At 42.0% G+C, this 20,504-nt stretch overlaps 1 non-coding gene across 1 annotated transcript; it reads right to left on the bottom strand.

Annotated features, from left to right (window-relative positions):
- Positions 1–19,937: 19,937 nt before the first annotated feature.
- On the bottom strand, positions 19,938–20,044 carry LOC112780426 (small nucleolar RNA R71). The gene has a single exon (XR_003191264.1). It is a non-coding gene; the product is annotated as a small nucleolar RNA R71 (small nucleolar RNA).
- Positions 20,045–20,504: the final 460 nt, after the last annotated feature.

Raw genomic sequence — 20,504 nt, forward strand, 5'->3', positions numbered from 1 at the left:
CAGCTTTTGTGCCAGTTTGGGCGTTTAACTCCAGCTTTTGTGCCAGTTCTGGCGTTAAACGCCAGAATTCTTGAGCTGACTTGGAACGCCTGTTTGGGCCATCAAATCTCGGGCAAAGTATGAACTATTATATATTGCTGGAAAGCCAAGGATGTCTACTTTTCAACGCAATTGAGAGCATGCCAATTGGGGTTCTGTAGCTCCAGAAAATCCACTTCGTGTGCAGGGAGGTCAGAATCCAACAGCATCTGCAGTCCTTTTTCAGCCTCTGAATCAGATTTTTTCTCAGGTCTCTCAATTTCAACCAGAAAATACCTGAAATCACAGAAAAATACACAAAATCATAGTAAAGTCCAAAAGAGTGATTTTTAAGTAAAAACTAATAAAAATATAATAAAAACTAACTAAAATATACTAAAAACATACTAAAAACAATGCCAAAAAGCGTATAAATTATCCGCTCATCATTGTCCGTTGTCGTCCTCTCTGACTAGCACTGACGCTATCACCCGACTTCCAACGGTGAGGTATAGTATCAGTTCTTCTCCTTGTCGAGGTCAGATCAGGATACGTGGTTGCCCCAGGGATGTTTTGAAATCTTGGAAGGCATGTTCGCATTCTGCGGTCCATTCGAACCTATTTTTTTTCCTTAGGGTTGCATAGAAAGGGAGAGATCTTAAGGCCAATCCCGCTAGGAACCTAGACAGTGCTACTAGTCTTCCATTCATCTGCTGTACCTCCTTGACGCAGGTCGGGCTTTTCATGTTGAGTATAGCTTGGCATTTGTCTGGGTTTGCCTCAATCCCTCTCTGGGTGAGCATGAACCCTACGAATTTGCCAGCTTCTACTGCGAAAGTGCATTTTGTGGGATTTAGTCTCATTACATGCTTTCTTATGGTGCCGAATACTTCAGCGTGGTCGGGTAGTAGCATTTCTTCTCTTTGGGTTTTTACCAGCATGTCGTCTACATAGACTTCCATCAGCTTTCCGATGTGGTCGGCGAATACTTTTTTCATCAACCTCTGATATGTAGCCCCCATGTTCTTGAGTCCGAACGGCATTACTATGTAGCAGTAGTTTGCTTTCGGGGTTAGGAACGAGGTCTTCTCTTAATCGGGTTAATGCAATGGGATCTGGTTGTACCCCGAATAGGAGTCCATGAAGGAGAAGTACTTGTATCCCGAAGAGACGTCGACTAGGGTGTCGATATTTGGGAGGGGGTAGGGATCTTTTGGGCAGGCTTTGTTGAGATCGGTGTAGTCGACACACATCCGCCACTTTCCATTTGGCTTTTTGACCAGTATGACTTTGGCCATCCATAGTGGGTATTTGACCTCCCTTATGAACCCTGCTCTAATAAGGCCTGTACTTGTTCCTCCACGACTTGTGAACTTTCCGGGCCGAGCTTTCTGCACTTTAGTTGCACTGGTCGAGATCCGGGGTACACTGCTAGTTTGTGGCACATTAATCCAAGATTTATACCGGGCATGTCTGCGGCTTTCCATGCGAAGAGGTTGGAGTTGTCCCTTAGGACTTTTATTAGTAGCTCCTTTAGGTCTTCTTTTAGGTTTGCACATATTTTTGTTGTTTTATCTCTGGTGTCACCGATTTGGACCTCTTCGATCTTGCCTTCTGGTTGAGGACGAAATTCTTCTCGAGCCCGGGTTCCCTCGAGTTCAATAGTATTGGCTTCATTTCCTCTGGGGTCGCCTTTATGGCTCAGGCTTTCGTTATAACAGTGTCGCACGAGCTTTTGGTCTACTTTTATGGTGGCTATCCCTTCCGGAGTTAGGAACTTCATGCATAGGTGTGGAGTGGAGACTACTGCGGCGAGCTGATTTAGGGTCGTCCGACCTATAAGGGCATTGTATGCGGAGTTCACGTTAACCACGATGTAGTCTATGCTTAGTGTTCTGGACCGAGTTCTCTTTCCGCAGGTCATGTGTAGTGGGATGTACCCGAAGTGCTGGATCGGAGCGTCTCCTAGCCCGAACAGGCTGTTGGGATATGCTCTGAGCTCCTTTTCTTGTAGTCCGAGCTTGTCGAAGGCGGATTTGAATAGGATGTCTGCGGAGCTTCCCTGATCAACTAGTGTTCGGTGGAGGTTGGCATTAGCTAGTATGATGGTAATGACCACGGGATCATCATGCCCAGGGATGATGCCCGCGGCGTCTTCTTTGGTGACCTATCCCCTTCTCCGACATGGTATACTTCTTTAATGTGTCTTTTGTGGGATGATTTGGAGATTCCGCCTCCTGCAAATCCTCCATTGATCATATAAACGTGCGTCTGCTCTCTTCATCCCTCCTTCTCTTTTTTGGCTCATCCATTCTGTTGGCTAGGAATCGATCTAGTCTTTCTTCTCGGGCCAGTTTTTCTATGACATTTTTTAAGTCGTAGCGCTCATTAGTGGGGTGTCCGTAGATCCTGTGGTATTCGCAGTATTCGGTCTGACTTATTCCCCTTTTGTGTTTAATTAGGCGAGGAGGTGGGATCTTTTCTGTGTTGCATATTTCCCGGTAGACGTCCACTAAGGATACCCAAAGAGGGGTATAGTTGTAATATTTCCTGGGCCTCTCTGTGGATTGATCTTCCTTTTTCTTTGACTCCTTATCTTTGTCCCGAGATGGGTAGGAGAACCTAGTTTTGGAGGTTTCTCCTAATCAGGAGTTTTTCTCTATGTTGATATATTTCTCAGCCCGTTCTTTCACCTCATTCAGGGATGTGGGGTGTTTCTTGGATATGGAGTGGCTGAAGGGCCCCTAACATAGATCGTTGATGAGTCCTATGAGGGCTGCTTCTGTGGGGAGGTCATGTATGTCGAGGCATGCTTTATTGAATATTTCCATGTAGCTGCGGAGGCTTTTCTGGTCTCCCTGTTTGATCCTCGCAGGCTTGGAGCATGTTTATCTTTGTCTTTTTGTATGGAGAACCTGGCTAGGAATTTTTGGGTGAGGTCGTCAAAGCTTGTGATCGATCTCAGGGGCAAGCTATCGAACCACTTTATTGCCGTTTTGGTCAGGGTGGTCGGGAAGGCCTTGCAACGAGTTGCGTCTGAGGCATCCGTGAGGTACATCCAACTCCTAAAGTTGCTGAGGTTATGACTTGGGTTGGACGTACCGTCATATGGGGTCATGTTGGGAGCTTTGAAGTCTTTTGGGACTTTAGCTTTCATGATTTCCTTCGTGAACGGGTCTTGGTCCTTGTGGGGGCAAATTTCGCGGTTGGATCGAGTGGTTTTAGCTTTCAGGTCGGCTTCGAGTTTTAGGAGTTTTTCTTCCAGTTCCCGTCGCTGTCTTGTTTCTCTCCGGGGATCTCGCTCGACTTTTCGTTGTTGTTTGGCTTCTTGCTCAAGCTGTTTGAGGCGATCCTACTGTTCACAGATGGCATCTAAGATTTATGTGCTCTGGGGTTGCTTGTCTCCCTAGGAGTGGTGCGCGTCCTTCGGGGAGGTCGGTGTAGCATCCGTGTTCTTTATTGGCGTTCCTTTTTCTAATCCAGAGGTGTGGTCGTTGGTAGGAGGGTTGTTTGCCATGACGATGGGATGACTTCTAGGTCCCTGACAACGGCGCCAATGTTCCGAGGGTTACCTGAAACTGGGAGTTTGATCTCGGACGAGATCTTCTGGTTTGATCAAGGCTGCTGTCTCCGACTTGTGGGAGTAGGAGGCGCTGCTGGTTCTCGATTAACCGAGGGGTCATTGTACCTACAAGAGACTCCGATGCTTAAGTTAGTACGGGCTTTAGGCAGGTTTTTTGTAGAATTGGAGTATGAGTTATAACTGGGTGCTCCAGGGTATTTATAGTAGTTCTTGACGATCTTTCTTTGAGATAAGTTTGTTATCTTTATCTTATCTTTTGCGAGTGAGATCATGTTTTTGGCCAACCGTTTTTCTAGTAGTCAGTGGTCTTTTCATTCTAGGCCCCTTGGGCCTCTGTGGTAATTTTTCGAGCTCTTTGTGATGAGTTTGCTGTAATGGGCCAACCTTTAAAGAGGTCGGTCCCTTTTCTTCATGCAACCCGGTCCCTTATCGCTCGGTCTAGGGTATGAACTAGGAGCCACAAAGATGCCATTGGTTGGACTATCTCTGATCTTAACTGGATTAATCCATTAATTTGCATGCATAAAATCTTTCTAGAAGATGATGTAATATCCCTAGTTCAACCACAGAGAAGATTAAATCCTACAATGAAAGAGGTTGTGCAAAACGAGGTGTTGAAATTGTGGGAAGCAGGGGTAATTCCCAAGAAAGGTGGTGTCACTGTGGTGCCTAATAAGAAGAACGAATTGATCCCAACAAGAATTGTGACTGGTTGGCGCATGTGTATAGACTATAAGAAGCTCAATGAAGCCACCAGGAAGGATCGCTTTCCTCTTCCATTCATGGATCAAATGCTGGAAAGACTAGCAGGACATGCTTATTATTACTTCTTGGATGGCTATTTAGGTTACAACCAAATTGTGGTAGATCCTAAAGACCAAGAGAAAACTTCTTTCACATGTCCATATGGTGTTTTTGCTTATAGGAGCATGCCCTTTGGATTGTGCAATGTACTTGCCACATTCCAAAGGTGTATGTTGTCTATTTTTTCTGACATGATTGAAAAATTCATAGAGGTTTTCATGGATGACTTCTCAATTTTTTTAAATTTATTTTCTAATTTCTAACATCATCTTGCCTTAGTTCCAAAGAGGTGCAAATAGACTAATTTGGTTTTGAATTGGAAAACGTGGCATTTCATGGTCACTGAGGGTATAGTACTTGGCCACCGAATTTCTAACAAAGGCATAGAAGTGGATAGAGCTAAAGTGGAGGTAATTGAAACATTACCACCACCAAGTAATGTCAAGGCAATAAGAAGTCTTTTGGGGCATGCTGGGTTCTATAGAAGGTTCTTTAAAGACTTTTCTAAGATTGCAAAGCCTTTGAGCAACTTGTTAGTCTCTGCTGTACCTTTTAAATTTGATTAAGAATGCATGCTAGCCTTTGAAAACCTTAAGAGTAGACTTGCCTTTGCACCTATTATAGCACCACCATATTGGAATCTACCTTTTGAATTAATGTGCGATGCTAGTGATTTCGCCATTGGTGCTGTATTAGGACAAAGGAGAGACAAGCTAGTACATGTGATCTATTATGCGAGTATGGTTCTCAATGAAGTCCAAAAGAACTATACAACAACTAAGAAGGAATTGTTAGCAATGGTTTTTGCTTTTGATAAATTTAAATCTTGTTTGATTGGATCTAAAGTTATTGTGTTCACTGATTATGCTGCCTTGAAATATTTGTGATGACTAGAAATTACTGTATACTTACAATAACTCCTTCGGCAAGTATACCGAATTATCGTCAAGTAAAAACTCACCAAAGTGAGGTCGATCCCACACAAATTGATTGATTGAACAACTTTAGTTACTGGGAAATTTAGTCAAGCTAATGAAGAACAAGTGTTGAGTGCAGAAATTTAAATGACAAAATTATAAATGACTTGAAGATAAAGAGAGCAGTAAAGAGCTAGAAAGTAAAGAGCATAAAGATAAATTGCTAGAATGTAATTGACAGAATATAAATGACTGAATTGTAAAAGGGAATGGGTTCATTGATAGAAATTAAACAAAGCTTTAAAGAGTATGGAAGATAAGAATGGGGAAGATTCATTGAGGTTAGGAGATGTTGCTTTCTCCAGATTAATTTCAGATCATCTCATCTTCAATCATGCACTCATTGACCTCATAGAAATCATGATTGATTGAATCCCAATTCCTTGGTAATTCAGTCTCTCAAATCTTGATAATCAGCCAATTCCTTGGTCTAATTGCTCATGAAGAGAGATAAGTTTGTTCCCTGATTTTACCATACATCCTCATAGATCCAAGTTTTTGGGTAGATTTAATGTCACCATATCCAACCCCAAAACCTAGATCTACTCAATATGAGAAGGGATTTCAAGCATGATTTCATGTTTCCTCTTCCAAGGTTCCCATAAAATCCAATTTGCATTCAATCTCTTTTCCAAGATAATTGAATGCTAAGCATGAAGAACGAAATTCCTTCTAGCAAATCAAAGAGAGATGAAGAGAAGAAGAAATTCACTAGCATTAATCCATCAAGTACAACAGAGCTCCCTCCCCCAATGAGAGGGAGTTTAGCTACTCATAGTTTAGAGAGTACAAAAGATGGAAGAAGATGAAAGTAAAGTGTGAAGTAAAGTAAAAGTTCTAAGCCCCTTTTTGGTACTCTTCAAAGGGTATTTCTGCTACTCCTATTACTAGAAATGGAAAATTGTAAAAAGAAAAGGAAATTACAATTGAAAACTAAAAGAAATAAGCATTCATTAGAGGCATGTGAGTGGCGTGCCACGCCTAGACCTTGGCTTGGCTTGGCATGCCACGCCCAGCTCTCAAGTCGCATGCCCCTTGGTGGTGGTTGGCTTTGCGTGCCATGCCCAAAACTCAAGTGGCACGCCCATGATGTGTGTGATGCCAGGGCATTTTGGCCAGTTTCACTGACCTTTTCTTTATGGTTTTAAGGTAGTTTCATGCAATTTCCTAGGAAATAAGCAAGTTTTGGGTAAATAATCACTTACATCTTAATTCAAGCAAACATTGTAAATTTTACATGATTTCATGAGAATTATGCATGAATTAAAGGACAAATTGAATGATGCATGTCTCATAACTTGGATTAGAGCTTTGATGCATTTTATTGCTTGATTTCAGGATAAAGGAAGCAAGGAAGAACCACGTTAGTAGCCACGTTAGTCTAGCTAACGTGACCACTAACGTGGAATGAAGGCTAGCTTGCAACGTTAATGAGAAAAGTGATTTCCAATAACGCCTTCGTGAGCCATCATAGCCCACGTCAGTTGCCACGTTAACTATGTTAACGTAGAAGCTAACGTGGAAGAGAAGTAAAACTCCAACATTAGTGGTAAAAGTAAGTGCCACTAATGTTCCAAAAGGGGCAATTGGCCACGTTAAAGAGCCACGTTAACTTAGTTAACGTGAGCTCTAACATGGAAGAAGAAGATGATGCTAACGTTAAAAGCCACGTAAACCCAGTTAACGTGGACTCTAACATGGAGGGAGCAAGAATCACCAACGTTAGTGATACTCACCTTTGTCACTAACGTTGGATTGAGCCACTATGAGCCACGTTAGTTGCCACGTTAATTACATTAACGTGGAAGCTAACGTGGAGAAGAAGGATGATGAGCCAACGTTAGTGCACTCACCTTTGTCACTAACATTGGAGATGGCTATCAATACCACGTTAGAAGTCGCGTTAACCTAGTTAACGTGAACTCTAACGTGGGAAGTAGGGGCGTTCTGAAGCGTTAGTGACAAAGGTAAGTGTCACTAACGCTCTCGAAGATTTGGCAAGCCTACGTTAAAGGCCACGTTAACTATTCTAACGTGAACTCTAACATAGGGAGAAAAGGGTACTCTCAACATTATTGAAAAAGGTAAACCCCAGTAACGTTTGCGAAGGGCCAAGGATCAACGTTAGTGGTCACGTTAGTGCCACTAACGTTGAAGTTAATGTGGACCACTTTGGGTTAGGAACGTTAGTGAAAAAGGTGATTGTCACTAACGTTCTCAACCACACATTTTCACTTAACGTTAACACCACTAACGCCCTAAGCTAAAGTCCCTGCCTACTGCACACTTTCTCTGCAAGTAAAGCTAAGCCCACTGAAGATGATAACTGCTTCAACTCAAGATCCAAAGGCCCATATCCAAGACTTGAAGAAGCAACTAGAAGATCAGAAGAATAGTATAAATAGGGAGAACTTTGAACTAGAAGAGAGCTTTTGGGGCATTATTAGAATTACTCTCTGTATTTTACTTTCTCTGCATTTCTAGTTTAACTTTCAGAATGTACTCTCCATCTTTGCTTTCCATTCCCAGAGCTATGAATAACTAAATCCCTTTCATTGGGTTAGGGAGCTCTGTTGTAATTTGATGGATCAATAATAGTTTTCATTATTCTTCTTCTTTCTTTTCTCTTGATTTTACTAGAAAGCTTTCAATCTTCATCCAAATGAGTAGTTATCTTGGAAAAGAAGCTATTCATACTTGGATCTCTTCTGAACCTTGGAAAAGGGATGAAGAGATCATGCTAGAAATGTTTTCTCATGTTGGACCAAATTGGGGTTTGGACGGATATGGTGACATATAATTCTCCCAATACTTTGATTTGGAAATACATGTGGTATAATCAGTGACCACACTTCATCTCTTCTCATGAGCAATTAGACCAAGGAATTGGCTATTGGTCTGATTTGAGAGATTAAATTACCAAGGAATTGGAATTCAATCACTTAAGATTGCCAAGGAGATCAATGAATGCATTGATTGAGGAAGAGATGAAAATGAACTTGATCCGGAGAATGCAACATCTCCTAAGCCCAATGGATTCTCCATTTCTGATCTTACCCATTCTCTTTACTTTATGCCATTTACTTTCATGCTAAACTTCCCTTCCCCATTTAAGATTCTGCAATTTACTTCCCGTCATTTATTTTTTGCTATTTACTTTCCCGCCATTTAATTTCCTGCAATTCTCAACTCACTTTCTGCTTAGCTCAATGATGATTGGATTTTTGACGGTTTAGAATTTCACAAATGAAGTCTCGTTGCAAGTATAGTTTCTAAACCATTCACTAATCCTTTCATACAAAAAGTTGTTTGTCACTAAAACAAACCCCTAAAATTTATAAACCAAAGTATTCAAACCTCGGGTCGTTCTCCTTAGGACTTGCAATAAAGTGTCTTGTTATTGGTTATGGAGTATGTTTGGGGTTTTGAGATTTTAGACAAGAAATATAAATGGCAAAGAAAATAAACTAACAACTAAAAAAGCTCTCGGCTAGATATGAGAACTAGAAGTCCCATCCTAGTTATCTTCCTCAATTGTGATCTCAAATTATTCATTGCTACCACTTAGTTAACCACTATAGTGGAGGAAAGTCAAGTGGATGAATCAATTTGATTTCTCAAGTCCTAATCAACTCCTAAAGGAATGACTAGCTTTAGAGGCATTCAAATCAATTAGCAACTTCTAATTATCAATCAACAAAGGAATTAGATAACTCAAGAGTCACTAATTACTCTACCTAGGCCAAGAGGAACAAAACCTACTCTAAAATCCAACCAAGCATTTCATCAAACACTTGGAAGGCACAAAAGAAAAGTATAGTCAATCACAACAAGAATGAATTCTAACTACAATTGAATGTAAGGAATTAACAACAACAATCAAGGAAATCACAATTATCATGAATTACCTCAAATTGCATTATTGAAAGAAAACCAAGGAACAACAATATATCCAAAACAAAATGAAGAATTACAATTATTAAAGCATACATCTAGAAAGAGGAAGAGGAGAAGATTAGGAATTGGTGAATGAAAAGTGAATCAAAGCATGAGTTAAACCTAGATCTAAGAAGAGAGATTAACCTAAACCTAATCCTAATCCTAGAGAGAAGAGAGAGCTTCTCTCTCTAGAAACTAACTACTAAGCTAATTGGTAACTAACATCTAAGTATGAAAAGTCCTAAGTGATAATGATGCCTTCCCCTTAATCCTTCATCCTTTTATTCCTTTCCCTTAGCAATTTGGCGCCAAGATGGGTTCAGAAAACCTCTCAAATCGCCAGGCACGTGTTGCATTAATGAGGTCATGTGCCAGCATCGGCGCGTGCGCGCATGGTACGCGTGCGCGTCCCTGGTCGATTCTGCAATGTGCGCGCGAGCGCCTTGTGCGCGTGCGCGTGCATGGCTGACTTTGCTTCTTTGACTTTTTATGCTTCTCTCCACTTGTATGCTTCCTTCCTTGCCTCCTTTGATCCATGCCTAGCCTATTTCAACCTGAGGTTACTAGCAAACACATCAAGGCATCTTATGGGATCAAACTAGAATTCACCAAAATAAGGCTTAAAAAGCATGTTTTTACACTTAAGCACAATCATGGAAGAGATAACAAAACCATGCTAATTCTTAGGCTAAATGCGACAAAAGGTTATCAACATGTTCTAAATTCAATGCAAAACAAACCGTCAAATTGGGGTTTGTCAACCTCCCCACACTTAAGCCTTAGCATGTCCTCATGCTAAAATAAGATTGGAACTAAGGGGTATGGCATTTATTGAATGCAACTAAACTATATGAGTCCTATCTAAATGCAACTATCTAAAGCAATTGGAAATGCTTAGTTCAAACAAATCAATTCCCAAGAGAGCATGTGTAAGTACAAGAGCTAAGTAATAAGGACCAAGTCCAAACCACAGTTGTATTGAATTGTTAAAAAGAGTTCAAACTTGCAAGAATATAGATAATATAGGTGAATCCATGTAATTGAACTTTTGAACCCTCACCGGATGTGTATCCGCTCTATTCGCTCAAGTGTTTAAGGGTTAATTCACTCAATTCTCTTCTAATCATGTTTTCCAAAGTTTGATTTTCTTCTAACAATCAACATTTATTCAATGCATGCATACATTCATCATGAGGTCTTTCATTTAGGTTGTAATGGGGTTAGGGTCAAGGTAGGATCATTTATGGTCAAGTGGACTAGGATTTGAATCTTTGATTAGCATAGACTTTCCCACCTAACCTAATTAATGACCTATACAAATGCGAGCTAGTCTAACTACCCATTTTTCACTTTTTTCTTACATACTCATGCATTTTCTTTTCATTTCTCAATACTTATGCATTGATTCTTAGTGAGCTTCACTTGGGGCATTTTGTCCCCTTTATTGCTTTTCTCTCTTTTTTTTTCTTTCGTTTTATTTTTTTCTTTTCATCATCATTTTTTTTCCTTTATATATATATTTTTTTCTCTCTTTTTTTTTTCTTTTCTTTTCAAACTAAATACAAGAACATCAATGCATAAGGTCTCTACATTTGATTAATACATGAATATGTGCCCAATTCCTAAACATAAAAGTGTATTGCCCCTTTTTATCCCATCCAATGTTCCCAAGCCTCACCAACTTGAATAATACACACTCTCACTAGCCTAAGCCAATCAAGGATCCAAACAAGGACATTTCATTGGTTTTCCGCCTTGGGCTTGTAATGAGCTAAAATAAGGATGAGTTGGTTAAGCATAGGCTCAAAATTGGCTAACAATGGAGAGTAAAAGGTTGGCTATTTGGGTAAGTGGCAAATGAAATAATGGCCTCAATCATATAAATGCACAAACACAAGAAATAAACGGATATATAGAATCAAGCAAATTAAGGATCACAATCATGGAAAGAGAACAATTTCACACAAGAATGGAAAATAAGTGGTTATAAAATGTAACCACATCAATAGGCTCAAGTCTCACAATCTTGTGTTCTCAATTCAATACATGCTTCACAAGGTATGAAATTCAAGCAAGTTTCAAAAAATTTTCTTTCAATCAATTGGGTTAATGCCCTATATTTAAACTTCTTGAAAAAAACCTCAATGTTTGACTAAGCATTGTTGTGATTGAGAAATTCAAAAATTTTCCTTAGTTTACCCTTTTCTTTTTCACCCAAAACCAATTTCTTATGCAAAAGGGGTGACTAAGTTTCACTTAAAACATGATTTCTAATCACAACCACAAACTAAAAGGGGAATATACAAAAGGAGATATGCAAAAATGTATAAAGAAAAATCCAACTAAAATATGGAATCTATCATCCAAAATATCTAAAAATATCCAAAAGCATCAAAATATCTAAAATCCAAAATAAGCAATAAAAGTATCCAAAGCAACTAGAAATGCATCAAAATATATACAAAAATGTGCAAAATGAGATAACTAGGCCGAAAAAAAGTTCACCGGTTCCCAAATAATGCTACCGGTGCCCTCCCCACACTTAAAATTAAGCATCGTCCTCGATGCTAAACCGGAGGATCAGTGGGAGGTACAACGATAGGCTCTGACTCTGACTGTGGCTGTGGGACCGGCTGAGTCTCCTGTGTCTGAGGTGGTGCCTCCATGTGTGCTGGCTCCGTAGTGTCAGGGGCATCCTGCTGAGCTGGTGCCTCCGCGTCCTCCTCCTGATGATCCTGCTCATCGGAGGCCGGAGAATCGGGAAGCGGAGGTAGCTCAGCGCCCAGAGAGATAAGGGCCTGGTCCATCCGATCCAAACGGCGTCGGACATGGTGTCGCTCTCGCTCTAAGAACCGGAAGAGACGCTGGACCAGGAGATATGTAGGCTCAGGTGCTGCTGGAGGGTCTGTAGATGGTGGAGGAGCTGCGGCTGTAGAAGATGATGGGCCAGCTGCAGGGGCTGGTGGTGAAGGTGTCCCTATGGCAGCCCTAGCCCGAGAGCGGCGGCTAGCAGGTGGCTTCTCGTGCACCCAGACACCCCAGGGGATAGTAATCTCCCTGTCATCGGCATCAGCTGGTGGTGGTCGCACATCATCATCTGACCACGGGACAGCAGCCAGGGCTGCCATACTCGTGACCAGTGTAGGAAACGGAAGTAGGCCACGAATATGCGCCCGCCACATGCACTGTCAGATAAGTCTAGGGAAGGAGACATCCTTCCCTTCCATAACACACCCGATCAGCAGAAGCATCTCCATGGGGACCTCAGAAAAGTGGGTGGTAGGCAGGACGTAGTGGGCGAAGATCATCTGCCAAGTCTTGGCCTCCCTAGTCAAATGATTGAACAACATCCCCTTTGGCTTGGTGTTGCCCGCATCCATAACCCAAGAAGCCTCCGGTATCCCAATCACGCGCCGAAGCGCCTCATAATCAAAAGTCATGGTATGGATGGCTATCTCAGCCTGATGATGGGCACACTGGTCATGTGGAATGTGCCGGCAATGTAGTGCCTCTCCAATGGCGGTCTCGGTGAGCAGAATCTCTCTACCCCTCACCTGAACTGAATCCAAGGTCGGACGGAAGAAGTTGCAGTAGAATTCCTTCACCCAAGATATATTGATGTCACCCAAGTCCCGGTCAACAAAATCAATACCTAACTCAAGGATCCGACCATTAATGCGCCGTCTCACATCATTAGGTAGGAGCAACTTCTTCTCAATATTCAGCTTCGTGGTTCGATATCTAGAGAACCGAAGCTCACAGTAGAGATTGGGGAATTTGCCAGGATTGGTAGAAGGTAACTGCTGATTTTCTTTATCCTCGTCCTGCAATGGATTCCTAGCATAGTTCTTGTAGATGGAAGGAATGGAGGGGGTAGAGTGTTTTCTCTTCTTGGAGGCGGTGGCTATGGCTTTGCCTTTATCCGACATCCTGAAAAAAAATGTGATAGAATGTATAAAACATTTAGCATGTAACAAAGAAGACATGTTCAGGATATCATTATCAAAGAGCAATCATGATGTTGCACTGAATATGTAAAAGTGAACAAGTAAGCATAAGTGACTGAACCAAAACCGTAATCCTCATTAAAGGTAACACCCATATGCAAAAGGCACTAATATCATCATATTCATGAAAGAATTGTTAAAGAGGGTTAAAAGTGAGTGTAAGTAAAATGGTGAAAGAAATTAGTGAGTTAGAAAAGTGGATTAGTGAGATGATGATATATAGGCTCAATTGAACGAGAAATTTCGGTTCATGTTCACGATGATTGTGCCAATCCGGGAAGGCAAGAAGGACACGGAAATTTGCCCAAAACTGAAATAAAGATCAAAATGAAACTAATTTTCTTGAAAATCGGGCAGCATTCCGGCTTAAAATTGGACGTTCCCGGATAGCAGAATAGCACAAACAGTAAGAAAGCAGCATCAATTAAGCACAGCAGCAGTGGTATAGCATTCAGGCAACAAGAAGTGCATAAAAGCAGTCTAAAATCAGCATACAACATTCAAACAGACAAACAGCAAGTAAGCACATACGGAGCACTTATCAGGCCTAGAATCCTCTATCCAGTCCTAGCTACCTAACCGCAAGTATTTCTAACTAATCCTAACATACAACATTCCAATGCTAACTAACATGCAATTCTAGGAATTAACATAAATGAACAAATAAAAAGGGAAAATAGAAACAGAGATAGCAGAAATGGAGCAGGAACCTGGGAGCAGAAGGGGACTAAGAATGGAAAGGGAATTCGGGAGCAGGGGGCCATAGAAGCAGAAATTGCGCCGCCGTCAACGGTGGCGGTGATGACAGAGGGGTGGCGGCGATTATGGCAGGGGGGTTGCGCGGTGGTTCGGCTGAAGGGATGAGAAACTGATGGGAGAAGGGGAGAAGGAAAGGAGGATGTGCAGGGGGGGCAGAGAGGGGGAAGCGCGCCGCCGGCAGTGAAGACGGGGCGGCGGCGGAGGGATTGGTCACGGCGTGGTTGAGAGGAGTGAGAGGGGAGAGAGAGAACGGGTAGTGGTGAGAAGAGGAGGGGAAGAAGGAGTGGAAGGCGAGCAGTGATGGCGGCGGCGGGGGTGACGGAGCGCTCGCCGGAGGTCGGTCGGGAGGGGAGGAAGGTGAGGGATGGGGGAGAGGAAACTGGAACGTTGGAGGGGGGTTTGCGCGACTGCGCAGTGGGCTTTGCGAGCTAGGGTTATCCCTATTTTTGAATCGGCGCGCGCGCGCACCTTGCGCGTCCGCGTCCATTGAGAGAATCGTGGATCCTACGCGCGCGCGTACAACGCGCTTAGGCGAGGGTGAGTGAAATAGGGAAGGGCGCGTGCGCGTACCGTGCGCGCACGCGTGCATGGAGTTGGGCTAGGGGCTTAGAGTTGGCCCAACCTAGGCCTAACTCTCTGGAGACTGGCCTGGGAGTCGCGCTACTAGATCTGCGCGCACGCGGCAAGTACGCGTCCGCGTGCATTGAGGGGAATGGAGAACCACGCGTGAGCGTACAGTGCGCGTTAGCGTGGGGTGGCATATTAGGTAGGGGCGCGTGCGCGTACCATGCGCGCACGCGTACATGAGAATGGGCTTGAGGCATAGAATGGGCTTGAGGCACGCCCAACTCTCTGGTCCATGGCCTAGTTTGGTGGCACTGCGCAAGGACGCGCGCGCGGCAAGTGCGCGTCCGCGTACATTGACGAATTTGTGAAATGGCGCGCTGGCGCGATGCGTGCGCTCGCGCAGATGGGGTTGGGCCTGGGGCCTAGAGCTAGCCCAGAAATGGCTTAACTCTCTGGGATTTGGCCCAAGCATTTGCAGCAGCAAATCGGCGCGCCCGCACGTAGTGCGCGTCTGCGCCCCTCTTTTTCTTTTCTTTTTTTTTTTTTTTTTTGCTGGAGCTCCCCTTAGTGTTCACAACTCTTATTCACTCAACCATCATAGAATTCACAAAAAATGCAATTTTCGATATTATTCATCTACTACTAAACACAACATGCATGTGACTAAGCTAACAATTAAATTGTACAAACAAATTTGTATGAAACATCTACCTACAATGGTAACTCAAATCACTTATTAGGCAAATTTAAAAGGAAATGGAAAGAGTTTACCATGGTGGGGTGTCTCCCACCTAGCACTTTTAGTTTAAGTCCTTAAGTTGGACATTTTGAGATGCTTATTGTCATGGTGGCTTATGTTTGTACTCATCCTTGAATCTCCAAGGATCCTTGCTTCTCAATTGGTTGACAGAATTTCCAACCATTTCCACCAAGCTTGGGTGAGGTTCTACCCAAGATATGAGTCCCCATAGTTGGTCTTCATTCAGCGAGCCGGGGTCCCATATCTTATCTTCGCACCCGTCTTCAATTTGATTCTCATACTTTTTCCTTCCGGGTGGTAGGCATATGGAATTCTCTTTAATATACCAGGCCTTCCTTGGAGACCCATGCAAAGTGGTATTCTTCCAATCATCGTTCCTATGCCTTGAAACCTTGACCTTAATGAGCCTAATTCCTAACTTGCAACCACTACACAACTCATTCTTGCTTTTAATTCCACAAAGAGCTCTAAGTTGTCCATCCGTTTCAATCAAACCATATTCAAGCGAGAAGGTAAAGCTTATGGATAAGAATTTTACCCACTTGAATGTTGTGTTGGATGGTGACTCGGGAAGGGAGACCTCCCCACACTTAGATAATGCAAGGTCTACTTCCTTGTGCTCTTCTTTAGTTGTTTCCACCTCTTTGCGAGCTTCCTTGATTTCAACCTTTCCCTTTTTATCATATGACTTGGTGTTGTCTTCAAGAACTTTGATTTCTTGCCTAATGGGAGGTGGTTCAATTTTGGATAGAAATTCATTGATGAATAGATCCATTTCTTGGTCAACCTCTTCATATTCTTCAATTTCGATATACACCATGCCAACGTTTTCCTCTTGGTAGCTCTCTTTCTCATTGCTCACCAAGGGTATGGGAGGTTGTGCACACTCTTTTATACTTTCAATTCTATGTCCAATGGGAGAGGATTCCATTGTAGAGAGAAATTCATCCATGATTGAATCCATTTCTTGATAAACTTCTTCCAAGTCTCCAACGATGATATGCCTTGGAGGTTGCGCACCTTCTTCAACTTCAATATCAAGCTCCTTGGAAGAGTGCTCCATGATGCTACATTCCCTTGGACTTTCAACATCTCCTAAATCTTCAACCACTTCTTCCTTTTCTTCAATGATTATAGGTTCCTCTAGTTGCTCCAATACAAAATTTGACTCCTCTTTCTCCACCGAATTTTCCAATTTCACCTTCATACTTTGCTCTTCTTTTGACTTTTCACATGTGGTTACGGGAGTACCTTGAGTATTCAAGCATTGGTGGGCTAAAGTGTGCACCACCTTGGTCAAATTGGTCACGAACTCAAGTGTATCCCGCTTCATGGCTTCTTGTTCTTGGAGTAACAAAGTGAGATGATCGTCTATTAGGGCTCGGGGTGAATAGGAGGGTTCATTATTTTGGAGAGAGGGTTCATAGTAGGAAGGTGGTTCTTCTTGGTAAAGATATGGAGATGATGAGTATTGAGGTGGTTCTTGGGAGTAATCTTGATATGGTTGTGGTGATTCTAAAGGTTCTTGCTCATAATGATCACAAGGATGTGGTATGGGTGATTGGTTATATGATGGATAAGGGTCACATAAAGGTACTTGGTAGAAATGGGCTTGTGAGTATGGTTGAGCATCATGTTGAGGATAAGATTCATAGGCATATGGTGGTGGTTGATTGTCATAAAAGGAGTCACCATAGCTATTGAATTGACATGCATTAGGATGAGACTTATACCTATAAGTGTCCGGAGGTTGATGCCAATAGGAGTGATCAATTCCTTGAGGCTCCTCCCATCTTGGAGTGTTCCATCCTTGGTACATGTTGGCATTGAAGTTCACATTCCCTACAACACAATTAGAGCCAAACTCATAGCCAAAGTGAGAATTCATTATGGAAAAACAAAATAAAACTAACAAAATCTAGTAAACAAGCAAAAGACAAACTATTTACACTATTCACATATGTACAATAACCAATAACATAACACCATTGCACATCCCCGGCAACGGCGCCATTTTGATGATTGGATTTTTGACGGTTTAGAATTTCACAAATGAAGTCTCGTTGCAAGTATAGTTTCTAAACCATTCACTAATCCTTTCATACAAAAAGTTGTTTGTCACTAAAACAAACCCCTAAAATTTATAAACCGAAGTATTCAAACCTCGGGTCGTTCTCCCTAGGACTTGCAATAAAGTGTCTTGTTATTGGTTATGGAGTATGTTTGGGGTTTTGAGATTTTAGACAAGAAATATAAATGGCAAAGAAAATAAACTAACAACTAAAAAAGCTCTCGGCTAGATATGAGAACTAGAAGTCCCATCCTAGTTATCTTCCTCAATTGTGATCTCAAATTATTCATTGCTACCACTTAGTTAACCACTATAGTGGAGGAAAGTCAAGTGGATGAATCAATTTGATTTCTCAAGTCCTAATCAACTCCTAAAGGAATGACTAGCTTTAGAGGCATTCAAATCAATTAGCAACTTCTAATTATCAATCAACAAAGGAATTAGATAACTCAAGAGTCACTAATTACTCTACCTAGGCCAAGAGGAACAAAACCTACTCTAAAATCCAACCAAGCATTTCATCAAACACTTGGAAGGCACAAAAGAAAAGTATAGTCAATCACAACAAGAATGAATTCTAACTACAATTGAATGTAAGGAATTAACAACAACAATCAAGGAAATCACAATTATCATGAATTACCTCAAATTGCATTATTGAAAGAAAACCAAGGAACAACAATATATCCAAAACAAAATGAAGAATTACAATTATTAAAGCATACATCTAGAAAGAGGAAGAGGAGAAGATTAGGAATTGGTGAATGAAAAGTGAATCAAAGCATGAGTTAAACCTAGATCTAAGAAGAGAGATTAACCTAAACCTAATCCTAATCCTAGAGAGAAGAGAGAGCTTCTCTCTCTAGAAACTAACTACTAAGCTAATTGGTAACTAACATCTAAGTATGAAAAGTCCTAAGTGATAATGATGCCTTCCCCTTAATCCTTCATCCTTTTATTCCTTTCCCTTAGCAATTTGGCGCCAAGATGGGTTCAGAAAACCTCTCAAATCGCCAGGCACGTGTTGCATTAATGAGGTCATGTGCCAGCATCGGCGCGTGCGCGCATGGTACGCGTGCGCGTCCCTGGTCGATTCTGCAATGTGCGCGCGAGCGCCTTGTGCGCGTGCGCGTGCATGGCTGACTTTGCTTCTTTGACTTTTTATGCTTCTCTCCACTTGTATGCTTCCTTCCTTGCCTCCTTTGATCCATGCCTAGCCTATTTCAACCTGAGGTTACTAGCAAACACATCAAGACATCTTATGGGATCAAACTAGAATTCACCAAAATAAGGCTTAAAAAGCATGTTTTTACACTTAAGCACAATCATGGAAGAGATAACAAAACCATGCTAATTCTTAGGCTAAATGCGACAAAAGGTTATCAACATGTTCTAAATTCAATGCAAAACAAACCGTCAAATTGGGGTTTGTCACTCAACTAGAACATTCTTCCAATTAAAGTTGCTTGACCAATCAATCCCTATGGAATTTGACCTCACTCTATTGTGAGTTTTTACTTGACGACAATTCGGTATACTTGCCGAGGGAGATTTGTTAAGGGACAAGTTTCCGTGCATCAAGTTTATGGCGCTGTTACCGGAAATTGATTTTGTATCAACAATGATTAAATTGGTGGATAACTAGATTGAGCATTTGTTTTTATTTTGTTTGATTTAAGTTCATTTGAGTAATTTTCTTTCTGTTTAGCTATTTTCTTCCCTTTCCCCTACCCATTTTCTTAGTTGTTTACAATTCAGTCACTAACCCACTAACTGTTTGATATATTGCATCACTCACACTAACAACATTTCTGTAGAAATTACTGTCTGCATCTATCTTTCTTGCTTTTGCCTTGTTGGTTGTATGACAAGTAGAAAAAGCGGGGCTTCAACTTCCTTTGATTCTGAACCTGAGAGGACCTTCCTTAGATTAAGGAGGGAAGCAAGAGGAAAGAGAGTAGTTGGTGTTGAGGAAGAGGAAGAGTACTTTGAACCAGACATGGAGGAGAATATGGAGAACCATCATGAAGAAGAGGCTCACAACCATGGTAGAGAAGGTCCAGCGCATCAAGCTGGACAAGAGAGAAGAGTTCTGGGTTCTTACATCAACCCAAACCCAGGAAACTGTGGAAGTAGCATCCAAAGGCCAACCATACATGCCAACAACTTTGAACTAAAGACACAGCTCATCACCCTTGTTCAGAACAATTGTTCATTCGGAGGAAGTGTCCAAGAAGACCCCAATCAACATCTAACCACCTTCCTGAGGATATGCGATACTGTGAAGTCTAATGGTGTTCATCCTGACACCTATAGACTACTTCTGTTTCCATTCTCGCTCAAGGACAAAGCATCTAAATGGCTGGAATCCTTTCCAAAGGAGAGTTTAGCAACCTGGGAAGATGTGGTGAACAAGTTCTTGGCAAGATTCTATCGTCCTCAATGGATCAACAGGTTGAGAGCTGAGGTACAAACATTCAGGCAGCAGGATGGTGAGACTCTATATGAAGCATGGGAGAGGTTTAAAGACTTGACAAGAAGATGCCCGCCAGATATGTTCAATGAATGGGTGCAGTTGCACATTTTCTATGAAGGCCTTTCGTATGAATCAAAGAAGGCAGTAGACCACTCATCCGGGGGATCTCTGAACAAGAAGAAGACCATTGAAGAAGCCATAGATGTCATTGAGACTGTAGCAGAGAATGACTACTTCTATGCTTCTGAAAGAGGCAACACTAGAGGAGTGATGGAGCTGAACAATGTGGATGCACTGCTAGCTCAAAATAAGATGATTACCAAGCAATTAGCTGACCTCACCAAGAAGATGGAGAGGAATCAAGTAGCAGCAATCACCACTTCAGCAGCAACCCAAGAAGGAGTGAATGAAGAAGCAGAGGGTGATCAGGAACAAGCCAACTACATTGTGAATTCACCTAGGAAGAATCATGACCCATACTCCAAAACGTATAATCCTGGTTGGAGGAACCACCCAAACTTTGGGTGGGGAAATCAACAAGAC

This window comes from Arachis hypogaea, chromosome 19, assembly GCF_003086295.3.
Source record: "Arachis hypogaea cultivar Tifrunner chromosome 19, arahy.Tifrunner.gnm2.J5K5, whole genome shotgun sequence".
NCBI lineage: Eukaryota > Viridiplantae > Streptophyta > Magnoliopsida > Fabales > Fabaceae > Arachis > Arachis hypogaea.